The sequence below is a fragment of the Elephantulus edwardii genome, unplaced genomic scaffold (assembly GCF_000299155.1).
Source record: "Elephantulus edwardii isolate Elephantulus edwardi_28Jun2011 unplaced genomic scaffold, EleEdw1.0 scaffold00022, whole genome shotgun sequence".
Taxonomy (NCBI): Eukaryota; Metazoa; Chordata; class Mammalia; order Macroscelidea; family Macroscelididae; genus Elephantulus; species Elephantulus edwardii.
In genome coordinates, this window is record NW_006399772.1 from 991,086 (window position 1) to 1,004,001 (window position 12,916).

Genomic DNA, 12,916 nt, shown 5'->3' on the forward strand with positions numbered 1-12,916 from the left:
GCTCCTGTGGATTTGGTTTAATTTTCCTCAGCTTCAGCTTGAACTTGCATATGAGTAATTGGTGGTCTGTTCCACAATCAGCCCCCCGGCCTAGTATTTTTATTTTGATTCTGTCATTAGGCCTAATGAGGAGATGGGTACTTGGAGAATTAAAGAAATATTTGTACTATTTAGGCTTTTTCTCCCCCACAGAGAGCATCCTTTCTACTAACTTTGAGTCACTCTCAACTCATAGCTGTCATTTCACTGAGTTTCTAAGACTTTTTAAAAAAATTTTTATTGTATTATTTTTTTCGTGTACTGTCAAATCAGATCTGACTGGTACAGGAGGAGATTGCCCCCTCCTTCTCCAGAAGAGCATCTGGTGGAGAGTTTCTAAGACTTTAAATCACTAGGAGGAGGCCATTGTATTCCTCTAACTGGTGCACTAGATTGTCAGAGAAGTGAAATTTTTGGGTTATCAACAAAGCTATTTACTTGACCACCAGCTCTCCATTCTCATAGACAATTGTGTTTGCAAAGCGTTTGTATATAATTGTGAGATAACAGACTGTAGAAGGTGAGGATGGCATGTGGAGGTGGTTGTGGTTAGGGAAGTGAAAAGGGAAAGAAGATATCAGAGGAGATTTGTTCTCATTCGGAAACCATAGTGGACCAGGGACAGACAGTGGAGACAGCTTGTAGTCCTCTTTTGTGTATCATCATTTGTCCAGCCTCCCCCCTTTTTTAAAAATTTTATTTTATTAATTTTAATGAACCTTTACAGAGATTTTGGATTTTCATTCATTCATTATTGTACTTTTTTCTTTACCCCTCCCCCCATTTCGCTCCTCTCTTTGAAAAGCAAAACATAAACTACTTTGTTGGTATATACAGGGATCCAGAATTAAGGTTGCATAGTGGAATGCATTTGGGGCAGGGGGGGTAGGGGGTAGCGTGGGTGGGGGGGAATTGTATACCTCCCCTTTTTAACAATGTCTAATATATAGCATATACTGAGTAAATATTTGAGAGTGATAGCTGGGTGAATTATATCTGCTTTACCATTTTTTAAATCCTGGAGAGGATAGAGATAGGCCAGAAATCGCATACTTATTTATCAAACTCTGTCTTACTTAGCTCTCTCTGTTCCAGGATCATGCTATTCATTGCCTTTCAATTGATTCCAGTTCATGGCAGCTTCGGGTGTGAGGTTTTCTTGGGTATAATCTTAAAGGAAGCTTATCACGATGCTTTTTCTTTTATGACACCTTTGGGTAGTTCAAACTATTAATCTTCAGTTAGATGAGCAGTCAAGTGCAAACCTTGTTGACCACTTACTACCTTTTTTCAGGATCATAAACACCCAAACCCATGGCCATGGATCTGATTTTTCTTCTTCGTACCAACCTTGTGAGATAGAGTAGAATGTTATATAGAATGTCCAAGAATATATCTTTACGTAAGCTGACTCCATTGTCTTTTCCCCATGTGTGGCTGGTGAGTTTGAGCCACCAACTTTTGATTAACAGCTAAATTCTCTTAATCATAAGGGTTAAATAAGATAACTATACGTTAGAGTAATCTTTATTTTGTTTTTTATCTTATTGAGAAAAAGCATAGGATACAAATTTTCATTTTAACTATTTTAAAGATTGTATTTCTGTGACATTACGAATATTCACAATGTTGTATAACCATGTGGACTATTTATTATACAACTCTTTCATCATTAAGAACAGAAACTTTGTACTCATTTAACTTTCCATTTCTCTGTTCACACATCAGCACCACTATTCTATTTTATGTCTCTGTGAATTTGAGAGAGGCTGTTCTTATGCTTTTAATCTCCTAATTAGCAAGTGATCTAGGCTGAGGCTTCTGCCCTTTGCACTATGATCCTGTTTTTGTGGGATGGGCAGGGGAGCCACAGGCTGGTGGCCAAGTTCTCCTGGTTCAGTAGACTCTAAACTGCAAAAAGAGTGAAGGCTCATGGGCCTATAAGACAGGCCTGGGATTGCAAGGAATATTGGGAACTTCTCTTCACCTGGAGCCTGGAGATAAGAACAATTAAAATGCTAGTATAATTTACAGATTATAAATTATAAATATGTTAGTGATCTGAAATGAAGATGTCTTAATTATGTGTTTTATGGTACCAGATGAATCATTGATGTTAACTGAAATACATGAATAATTAAAAAAATTATTAACGTTGTAGACATTTATAGAGCCAATTCATTACTTGTTCTTTGGGAATATGGTACTGTATTTTGTTGAAAGACTATTGTCTGTTTTGATGTAAGTGTATCCATATGCATGCATTCCTTATGGTATAGGTGTACTTGTTTACAATTAAAAAACCCCATAAGTATATAGGTGTATGCTGTTGTTATGTGCTGTCATGTCAACCAAGACTCATAGTGACCCTATGTACAATAGCACTGAACCATACTCTGTCCTGAGCCAATCTCACTGTCTCTGACACACCTACCTTTATTACCCCAGTTATTATGTCATTCCATCTCATCTATGGTCTTCCTCTCCTGTGCTGTCCCTCAGCCCTTCCAAGCATGATTTCCTTCTCTAAAGACTGGTCCCTTCTGTCTACATGCCCAAAATATGTGAGATAGAGCCTCAAAATCCTTGCCTCCAAGGAACAACTTGCTTTTGCCCTCTCCAGGACAGACCTGTTCTCTTATCAGTCCATCATATATAGGTATATAGGGGGGGAAAATAGGCTACATAGGAGTACAGTGACAAAGGATAATAGAAAAAGAATTGATGCCTTCAAATTGTGGTGTTGGAGAAGAGTCTTGAACATACCATAGGCTGCCAAGAAAACAAATAGGTCTGTTTTTGAGAGGGTGAAACAGAGCTTCTCCTTGGAAGCTAGGATTTTGAAGTGCCGTCTCACATACTTTGGGCATGTGGTCAGGAGAGACCAGTCCTTGGAGAAGGACGTCATGCTCAGAAGGGTAAAGGTATAGCAAAGGAAAGGAAGACCCCGCATAAGATGGATTGATACAGAGACTGGGGCAATGGGAGTTGGTGTGTCAGAATTAGTGAGACTGGCTCAAGACAGGGCAGGGTTCAGAGCTGATGTATATAGTGTCACAATGGCTCGCAGGTGACTAAACAGGACATTACAACAACAACAACATATAGGTGTGTAGGGTATACATAAGCTGAACAGTGTAATAGGGTCCGGTGGTCCAGCGGTCAGCAGTTGCCCTGCAACCCCAAAGGCATATCGCTCCAGTCTTACCAGCTGCTCCCCACAAGAAAAATAGACAATCTCTTCCCATGAAATTAACTCTTCTGAAAACCTGCTGGAGGGTCAGCTATGACTAAGTTCTGACAGAACAACAACAACAATAACAGTATAGTGGGCAGGTCAGCCATTAATAAGGACACTAGTGTGTATTCTGTGTCCTTAAAAGGTCAGTATAGTCTGTAAAGGAAATGCTGTTTTTACTTCTTCTCACTAAAATGAACATGAATAAAAAAAACTTTGTTTCTCATTGTCAAGAGCATTAGGGCATATATTTAAGTGTACCAATGTAATTTGTAATTGTGTCATCTGCATAACGCAGGTGGTTGATGAATCTTCCACCAATCCTGCATGTAGAGACAAAAAGAAAATTATTCTTGTTGCAAACAGTAGCAATTAAACATCTTGTCATACCCAGGATAAACAATATGGGCAAAATCAGGAACACACACACACACACACACACAAATACACGAATTGAATTACTGTATGCCTACTATTTAGTACTGGGGACAAGCCTTCCCAAGTGCATAACCAGAGTGAATAAGTAAAGAATTGATAAGACTTGCTTGTGGTATTTTTAAGAGTAAAATATCAAAGTCTAGCATAGTAGACTGTAAAAATATAACTTCCTGTGTGTCAAAACACAAATCTTACATCTTCGTAATTCTCAGAATTATATAAAGGAAAATTTCCTTACTGAATGGAAATTACATTGATATGATTCTAACATAGTAATACTATTTAGTAAATATAGTAAAATACTAGAGTTAGGTATTCCATACTTGTAACCATAAAATTCCATCACAATAAAAATGTAAACAAATTATTACACTTTTTTTACTTGTTCTGGAGTGTTGGTAGTATAAAGAGCTCTGGTGGTATTGTATCTTGTGTTCTAACTGGAGTCAGCTGTTCAAATCCACCAGGTTCTCTACAAGAGAAAGAAACGCAAGTTCCTCCAGTAAAGATTTACAGGAGTGTCAGAAGCTCCTAGTTAGTAGTGAGTGGACAGTTCTGGGGCTTTTTGTGTGTTTTTTTATGTGTGTATTGTTTATGCTGCCCAAATCCCATTCAATTCTAACATGACAACTAGAACATTTACTTGATCTCCCTGTGCCTAATTAATTTCTTGAGTTCATCCACAGAAGTTCAGTGAAGTGATCCCTCATGACATGCTTTTCAGCAGGCAAAATGCTAACTGATTTCTCCTTCCTAATAGCATCTAGGTAAAAGTACAGTTACATTATTTTACATGTGTTCCAACATTGCCTCTCAGCTCAGTCTTTCCATTTTTTCATTTTCCCCCTTTCTCATTCCTCCTTTTTCCCCTTTTCTTCATGTCTGTACATTTTTCTATTTAAGGGCACTTCACATACAATTCCTTTTGTTTTTATTGATTCTTCATGTCTCCTCTCCAGAGTGCCTAAGTGGAGCCAGAATTGGCCTGGGCATATGGGTGCAAATGGTGATTATATGATAAAGTTTCTAGAAGCAGCCCTTTTACTGCAAATCCTCAACCCCAAAAAGGAGACCTCACTTCCAGGACATATCCCACAATAAATGAATATCTCACATTGAATGAATGAAAGGGTGTAGATTTTCATGGATTTGATTTATTATTTCATAGTTTGGATGGGAAATCCCCAAATTCCTTATTTCCATACCTTATCCCATAGCGCTGAAATTGAAAATGAGAAATTTTTTTAAAACCCTAGTTCCTTTTAGATTTTTATTTGTAATTATTACTCAGAATTAGTGGAAATGTAAGTGAATAGAATTTCTAACTTTGAGAAAGTAGATGAGTCAATCCACACAACTCCTTTGTTGGTTCCACAGCCTCTTACTGCCCTCTGGGACCTGTGTGCCTCTCACACCCTAGGCCATTTGAAGAGCTCTGCTCTATACACTCTACCACCCTACCAATCACAGCCCTGTTTTGCTTTCTTCTTTGGAAGTTATGAACCCAGAACAATAACATAAAGGAAGGGTGAAGAAGGTCAGACACACAGGGAGGGAGATACTTGAAATAACCAACAATTAGCACCAGGGACAAAGAGTAATAAAATATAGAAAAGTTGGCATAGGAGAGATTTTTCTGGGCCACACAAGATGGCGAGTGCTAATGCAGAGCCCAGAGGACACCAGCTTTTATGATTACTCATATATTATATTGGTTTGCATACAAAATTGGTACACATTGTGTTTCATTTATATACATTGTCTATCACATTGCTCTGTTTACATTGTGTTCCCATGCATTGTGTTTTATAAAATTAGTCGTCATTTATCCATGCCCACCATTACCTGCCTTTTCAGATCTTTCCTAATTCCTTGACTTCTTTCCTCTGCCTACCAAACTCTGCAACCTCATGATTTTTCCCCCACTTGAGACCTCTTCCTCTTTCCCCTTCCCCCTTTGGACTTTTATACACACCTTATTATAATAATAGTCTTATGCAGTATTTATCCTTATGAGGCTGAGTTAGTTCACTCAACATAATGATATCATGCCTCTCCCATTTTTTATAGTATTTTATAGTATTTAAAGCATTGCTCCTCAATGCTATATAGTATACCATCACGTGACTGTACCATCAATTATTAATCATTTCTTTTGTTGATAGACATCTGGGCTGCTTCTATTGTCTTGTTATTGTGAATAACACCATATGAACATTATTGTACAAATCTCCATTTGTGTTGCAGTTCTATTTTCCTCATGATATATTCCTAGCAGTTCATGGCTAGGACAGCTCAATATAGTGAAAATGATAATCCTACCAAAAGCAATCTACACGTTTAGTGAAATTCCAGTGTTGTTGTTGATATCAAATTACAACTGACCTACAGCTGACCCTCCAGCAGGTTTTCAGAGGCAGTTGAACCTTGTGAGAGGAGATGGTACATCTTCCTTCAGAGCAGCTGGTGGATTCGAATCACGTACCTTTGGGATTGCAGGGCAATTTCTCACCACTAGGCAACTAGAGCAATACAGATACCAAATTCATTTTTCAAAGAGATAGAAAAGAGAATTGGCAAGTTTATTTGGAAAAGAATGAGACCCTGAGTAAGCAAAGTGCATCTGGAAAACAAGAATGAAGTGGGAGAAATAACACTCCCTGATCTTAAAACCTACAACACATCTGTAATATCCAAATGAGCATGATGTTGACAATGGACAATGTACAATGACAGACACAATGCAACAGAAATGAGAACTCAGGAATTAACCCACATACCTACAGTCAGTCAGATGGTGTTTGACAAAAACCAAACCAAAACAAAACAAAAAAACCAAAGCCTATCACATGAGTAAATAACCACCTCTTCAAGAAATGGGACTGGCAAAACTGGACTTCTACCTGCAGAAAGCTGAAACAGGATCCACATCTCACACCATACTAAAAAGTCAACTCAGGAGGGATCAGAGAGACCTAGGGATAAAGTCCAAAACCATAAAGATCATAAGAAACAAAACAGGACTAAATATAGGCGCTTCAGGTCCTCCTCAGTTTCAGCAAGCAGGGTTGTGTCATCTGCATAACGCAGGTGGTTGATGAATCTTCCACCAATCCTGCCTGATGCCACGTATAGTATAAAGAGGCTAGCAAATAGAACCATAAATGCACAGCCAGGACAGGATAACATCAATGAATGGGGACTTTCTAAAGATTGATTCCTTGTGTGCATCAAACACTTTCACCAGTAAGTTGAAAAGAAAACCTATTTACTGGGAAAAAAACATGTTACAGCTCCTTCTTTAAAGAATGACTACTGTGGTTGCTAGATGATCAGAGAAAATACTGCCCAACTCATCGATCTGCTGGTGTGTCCTGACTGATCTGCCATTTCTTCACTAGGCTGACTTAATGGCTAAAATGACTTTTCTGTTTTCATTTCTACCCTGTAATTTTTTTATAAATAAACCTGTACTTATCACTTTGTGGTTCTGATTTTATCGAGGTTTTAAGTATTCTCAAGTTGTCTACAATTGAATCGTTATTATAGATTAGTAAGTGAATCCAATGTTTGTAGTCATAGACTATTAAAAGAAAATTATATAGTATTTATGGAAATCTGGTGGTACAGTGATTAAAGCACCAACTTGCTAAGTGAAAAGTTAGTGGCAACCCTATGAGGCAATTCTACTGTACCATTGTTGTTGTTGTTCTTGTTGTTATGGTGCCGTTGAGTCACCTGCTACCCAGCTCTATCGTTAGCCAGTCTCACAGACTCTATCATTATTTTCCTCATGACCCCAGTTACCATGTCAATCCATCTCATCCAGGATCTTCTTTTCGTTCTTCCTTCCAAGCATGATGTCCTTCTCCAGGGACTGGTCCTTCCTGGCCGTGTGCACAAACTATGTGAGAGGGTACTTCAAAATCCTTGCCTCCAAGGAGAAACTTGATTTCACCCTCTCCAGTTGGAATCAACTGACTGGCAGTAGGTTTAGCTACTGTTTAAGAGAAATGGAAATTAGAGCAATTTAAAAATAACCTCATATTTTCAATATTAATATTGTCATTATGTTAAGAAGAGTGTGACTATATTGCTGGGTATTGACGGATCTGAAAAACTAAGTGCAAATCTTATTATTACAATAGTCTATTTTCTCTTTTTATTCTATGAGACTTTATGAAATATCATGAAAGCATTAATGAAGAAGGGTCTAGAAGTTTAATTCATGTGCCAGTATTGTGTGCCTGATGTTCAGTCAGACGATCAGTCAGATGTTAATGAGGGATTGCTGAAGAAATCTTTTAAAATGAAAGAAATTGGCTTCATTAATTGTGATAGAAGAAACTTTGCCTTAGTCACCCCTAAACTCAGTCACCACCTGGCTTTTTCAGATCACAAAGATAATGGGGGGGGGAATAATGAAACTGAGTTTTAATGAGAGTTTTTTTTAGTCATTCTCTTCTGCTTGCTTTTTAAAAGTCCATCATTGTTTCTGCTTAGATAATTAACAGATTGTAAAAATTAGGAATATCATTTTATTTTCAAACTTAATAAGAGCTGGAGTGCTATTATTGTTTCATTCCAGTTAAGCTGGATGTGCTTATCAAAAACTTGAATTAGTCTTATTTTGTAGGGTTTGGAATTCCTGAAGAATTTTAAATCTTTAGGAAAATATGCCACTTTGTTAAGATTAAAGTCAACAAACGTGTTTTAAAAATTAAGAGATGGCTGAGTCTAAACATTAGATGCAATGAACACTGCCTTGTGTTGTCAGTTTACATAAGGAAAACTAATGAGGCTCTAAAGAAATACTATCTGTTTTATTAGAATTTTTTAAGAGTGAAACAGCTGGAAAAACAGAGGTTGTCGGCTGGCTTCCATTTTCCATTGCTTTCTGCCCTTTAAATTCAGATTTCCTCGTGTTCATTACCATATGCTCACCACACACAGACTCCTTGGTTTGTTACTCTAAGCCACATGGAGATTAAGCACCATTAGTGAGGACCAGGTTAGAAACAGCTCTAACTGAAATAAATGGCACTTTCAGAGAGCATGTAGCTTTATGGTGGGTTTGGGTGTGTGTCAGGATAAATCAATAAGGAAGAAATCAGGTCTCGGTGGTTGGATGCCATTAGTGATTGAGATATATTTTATGTTACAGTTTTATTTCTAACAGCTAAATGTAGTAAAATGCTAAGTGGTGTCTTAGTGACCAGAAAGAATACACATCATTTTCCTATTTTTAGAATCACAATGTCATTGTTGAAGGGAAAATGAGATGTCATCTAATATATGGTGTTACATATTACAGATGAGACCCACGAAATTAATTATTGTGGCCCCTCGTCTGAATAACTAACTAGAATGTGAATATTACTTGTGAATAGCATTCCTGCGTCATCATTTGCTTCTACACCTATCCACATAAGGAGTAAAAGGAATTCTGGAAATTCTTGTGCAGGACTGTTAGAGTGATATGTGAATCCAGTTAAGCTTTAAAATGCTATTAGGTGCCTTCAAGTCAACGGAAACTCACAGTGACCCTCTGAATAGCAAATCTGCATTTTGCCCTTCTGCACAATCTCCAGGATCTCTGTTTTGTTCAGCCATTGTGGTTGTCACAGTTAATTCATTGTGCTGCGGGGCTTCAATGATCCTCTGCCTCTCCCAGCATAGTGACTCTCGAAGAACTGGTAGTAGGATGATGTCTCTTCAGCTTTGCTTCTAAGGAGTGCTCGCTCCTTAGAAACTTTTAAATAGACATACGATACGTAAATTAAGAGCTCTAAATTAGATGAGTTTGGGGGCAAACGAAAAATTATTTAATCTGTAAAAATATGAATTATTTACAGTCAATCTTTAGATGAAGAGAACAGATTTGTTACTGCTTGCCTCTTAAAGCCACTAATGCCAGCTATCCAATATTAAAATAAGTCCAATCCCTGTATATGGAAGAAGCTCATTAAGTAAATACATACTTTTTAAAAATAAGGACATAATAATCTCTTGAGAGAAATATGCATGCATGGGGCATTCAGTATTTTTGAAAACTATCCAGGCAGAGTGGCAAAGAATTTGAAAACTTAACTATTATAAGATTTGAACATTCTACAAAATGTCTGTGACATAGCCTTGCAGCACATGAAGTGTTCATAGTCAACTTTATTAGGAGGGGAGACATGAGGAGTTTCTCTTCGAATTGCACATATGGAATCTAATTCATTGCCGTTTTTACAGCCTTTATATGTAAAGGTCAAATCATGTTGTAAAAAGAACATAAACTCTCTGTGGTGCACTGGGAACACGGTGTAGTCATACCGGGTTGAAAGGTGGGCAGTGGTAGTTCACCAGTGGCTCCACTGGAAGAGGAGCAGTCTGCTCCCGGAAAGCATTGTAGAAACACAATGGAAGGTCACCATGCGTCAGACGTCATGACACAGCCATGAGTTTGCTTTCCTGGTTTAATGGACTCGCTGGTGGCCTAGTGGTAAGGAGCACACAGTTCACATTCACCAGCTGCACTTGAGAGAATGGCAGGAAGTCTCCTCCCTTGAGTTTTCTATGTCTTAAAACTGCTGGAGGATCAGCTCTGTGTTCCGAGTGGAAGGTACGTAGTGCTTGCCTGTTAACCGAAGAGTTCAACAGTTAAACGTACCAGAAGCCACATGGGAGAAAAGATCTACCAGGTGATCTGTTCCTGTAAAAATTACACCCTCGAGAATCCTGTGTGGCAACTAGATTTTGTCAGGTGTGGTTATTTCGTGCCGTGAGTCACTCGAAGGCGTACAGCTGTGACAATGTACTCTAACTCACCTGCCATGATTAAAATTCTGACTAGCTATTGACTAACACATTGACTCAATGGCAATAGCTTTGGTTTGATTTTGTTTTCTGTAGTTTATACCAGGGAAGAATTCACTGGTATCCCTGGAGTAGTGTGAGTGTGGGCACCACCACAATTACTGCCTTTACAATTTTTGTACAGTATTTCAGCATTTGGATTTTTTTAATGAAAATATTTCTGTAATTAAAACAACAAAACACTTTTCATGCACCCAGCTTTTATATATAGGGTCGCTATGAGTTGCAGGCGACTCAACGGCACATAACAACACAACAACAACTATATATATATATTTAAAACTTTATGCTCATTTACCTTTTGAACCATCTAATGTTCTCATAAGGAGAAGCTGCACTGCAATCCCAAAGGCAAGCAGTTCGAATCCACCAGCTGCTCTCCAGGAGACGGATAGCAATTCCCTCCGTGTGATTAACTGCCTCTGAAAACACACCAGAGGGTAGCTGTGGGTTGGCTCTGACTTGATGGTACACAACAACAAGAACAATAACATTTTTAATTGTGTGGTTTTGCTAGCATGCATTTTAACCACCCATTGTTGTTTTGTGTTGCTGCCAGTCTTTTGATTTATAATCACTGATTTTGTCAGATTTTTTTAGGTCTCTGCTGGATTTCTGAGGCTATAAATCTCAACAGGAAGAGGCCATACCTCTTCCTTCCCTATGCTAATAGTGGATTTGAAACCACGGGTATAAAAGGGCTTTTGATTAGTAGCCATGAACTATGCCAACAAAGCTCAAGAAGGAGAACATTTAAAATGAGAGAGAAAAAAAAGATTCCTGCCAGTTACTAACAATGCTGTAACCAATTATGTTGTAAGGAACTCTGGTGGTGGAATCTGCCAGCAATTCTGCAGAAGGATGGGCAGTCTTCTCTCACTGGAAGTTCCACCCTCAAATACCTGAGGGAGGTCGTTATGAATTGGATTTGATTTAATAATGTAATTCAATGTGGAAAGATTTTATAAAACATTTTTTTGGACTTATATAATTTCAATATGGATTGAGGCTCAATATCAAGAAGACAAAGATTCAGACCTCCAGGCCAATTGGCAGCATCAGGATGGGTGGTGAAGAGATTGAGATTGTCCACAGCTTTAGTTTGCTTGGCTCCACAATCAACACTCTTGGCAGCCAGGAAATTAAAAGTATTGCTATGGGAAAGTCTGCAGTTAGAGACCTCTCCAAAGTACTGAAGAGCCATGGTGTCACTCTGGAGATTAAGGTGCACCTGATCCAGGCCATGGTCTTTCCAATCACTTGCTAGGCATCAGAAAGCAGGACAATGACTAGAGAGGATAGAGGAAGAATTAATGCCTTTGAGCTGTGTTGTTGGACAAGAGTATTGAATATACCATGGACTGCCAAGAGAATGAACAAGTTCATCCTGGAGAGGTTTAAACCAGGCTGCTCCTTGGAGACAAGAATTCTGAGACTTTGTCTGACATACTTTGAACATGTTACAAGGAGGGACCAGTCCTTGGAGAGGGACATCATGCTTGGGATAGTGGAGGGCAGCACAGGAGGGGAACGCCCTCTATGAGATTGATTGATTCAGTGACTGGGGTATTGGCATAGGTGTATTGGAGACAGTGCGATTGGCACAGGAAAAGGCAGAGTTTAGGGCTGTTGTACATAGGGTCGCTATGAGTCACAAGTGACTCGATGGCACATAACAACAACAACAATATCAACATAATTTAAAGATATATTACATTTAGGCAATTCACAACTGTATTTATCGCATATAATTCCACAGGTTAAAGCTGCTAGCAGGGAACTCTGGTGGACGAGTGGTAAGAAGGTGTGCTGCCAACCCAAAGGTGTGTGGTTGGAATCTACATGCTGTTCACAGGACAAAGATAAGCAGTCTCCTCTCATGTGATTTGTAGCCTTTTCAAACCTGCTGGAGGGTCAGCTATAAGTTGGTCTGATTCTACAGTACATAAAACGAGAGCAAGTACTCTGTTTGATCTAACAGGGTGGGGCTAATAGTGACACTGTGAGTTATTTCATTTACTGACTCTAAATCTAGTGACACCACTACTATCTCATTGTGCTATAAACTGAGTATGTATTTCTTTAAAAAAATTTAAAATAGGTTGCTTATTTTACAGAGATGAGGGTAATTCACTTAGCACAAAATCAAGGCAACTGAATCATTGCAATGGTGTTCAAAGTAGAATAGTATGTTCAGTAATTTTTAGTTGTTGTTGTTGATTGCTGTCATGTTGAGCACGACTCATAGTAACCCTATGAAGAAAAAGCCTGAAGCCTTTTTATAACTATCGTCATTTATCAAAGTTCATAGTTTCCAGAGACATGTTGTTTAGGAAG

General features: G+C 38.4%; 1 protein-coding gene across 1 annotated transcript in view; it reads left to right on the forward strand.

Annotated features, from left to right (window-relative positions):
* Positions 1 to 12,916, forward strand: part of LOC102844284 (semaphorin-3C-like) — a 218,720-nt gene that overhangs the window by 24,586 nt on the left and 181,218 nt on the right. The window lies entirely within an intron of this gene.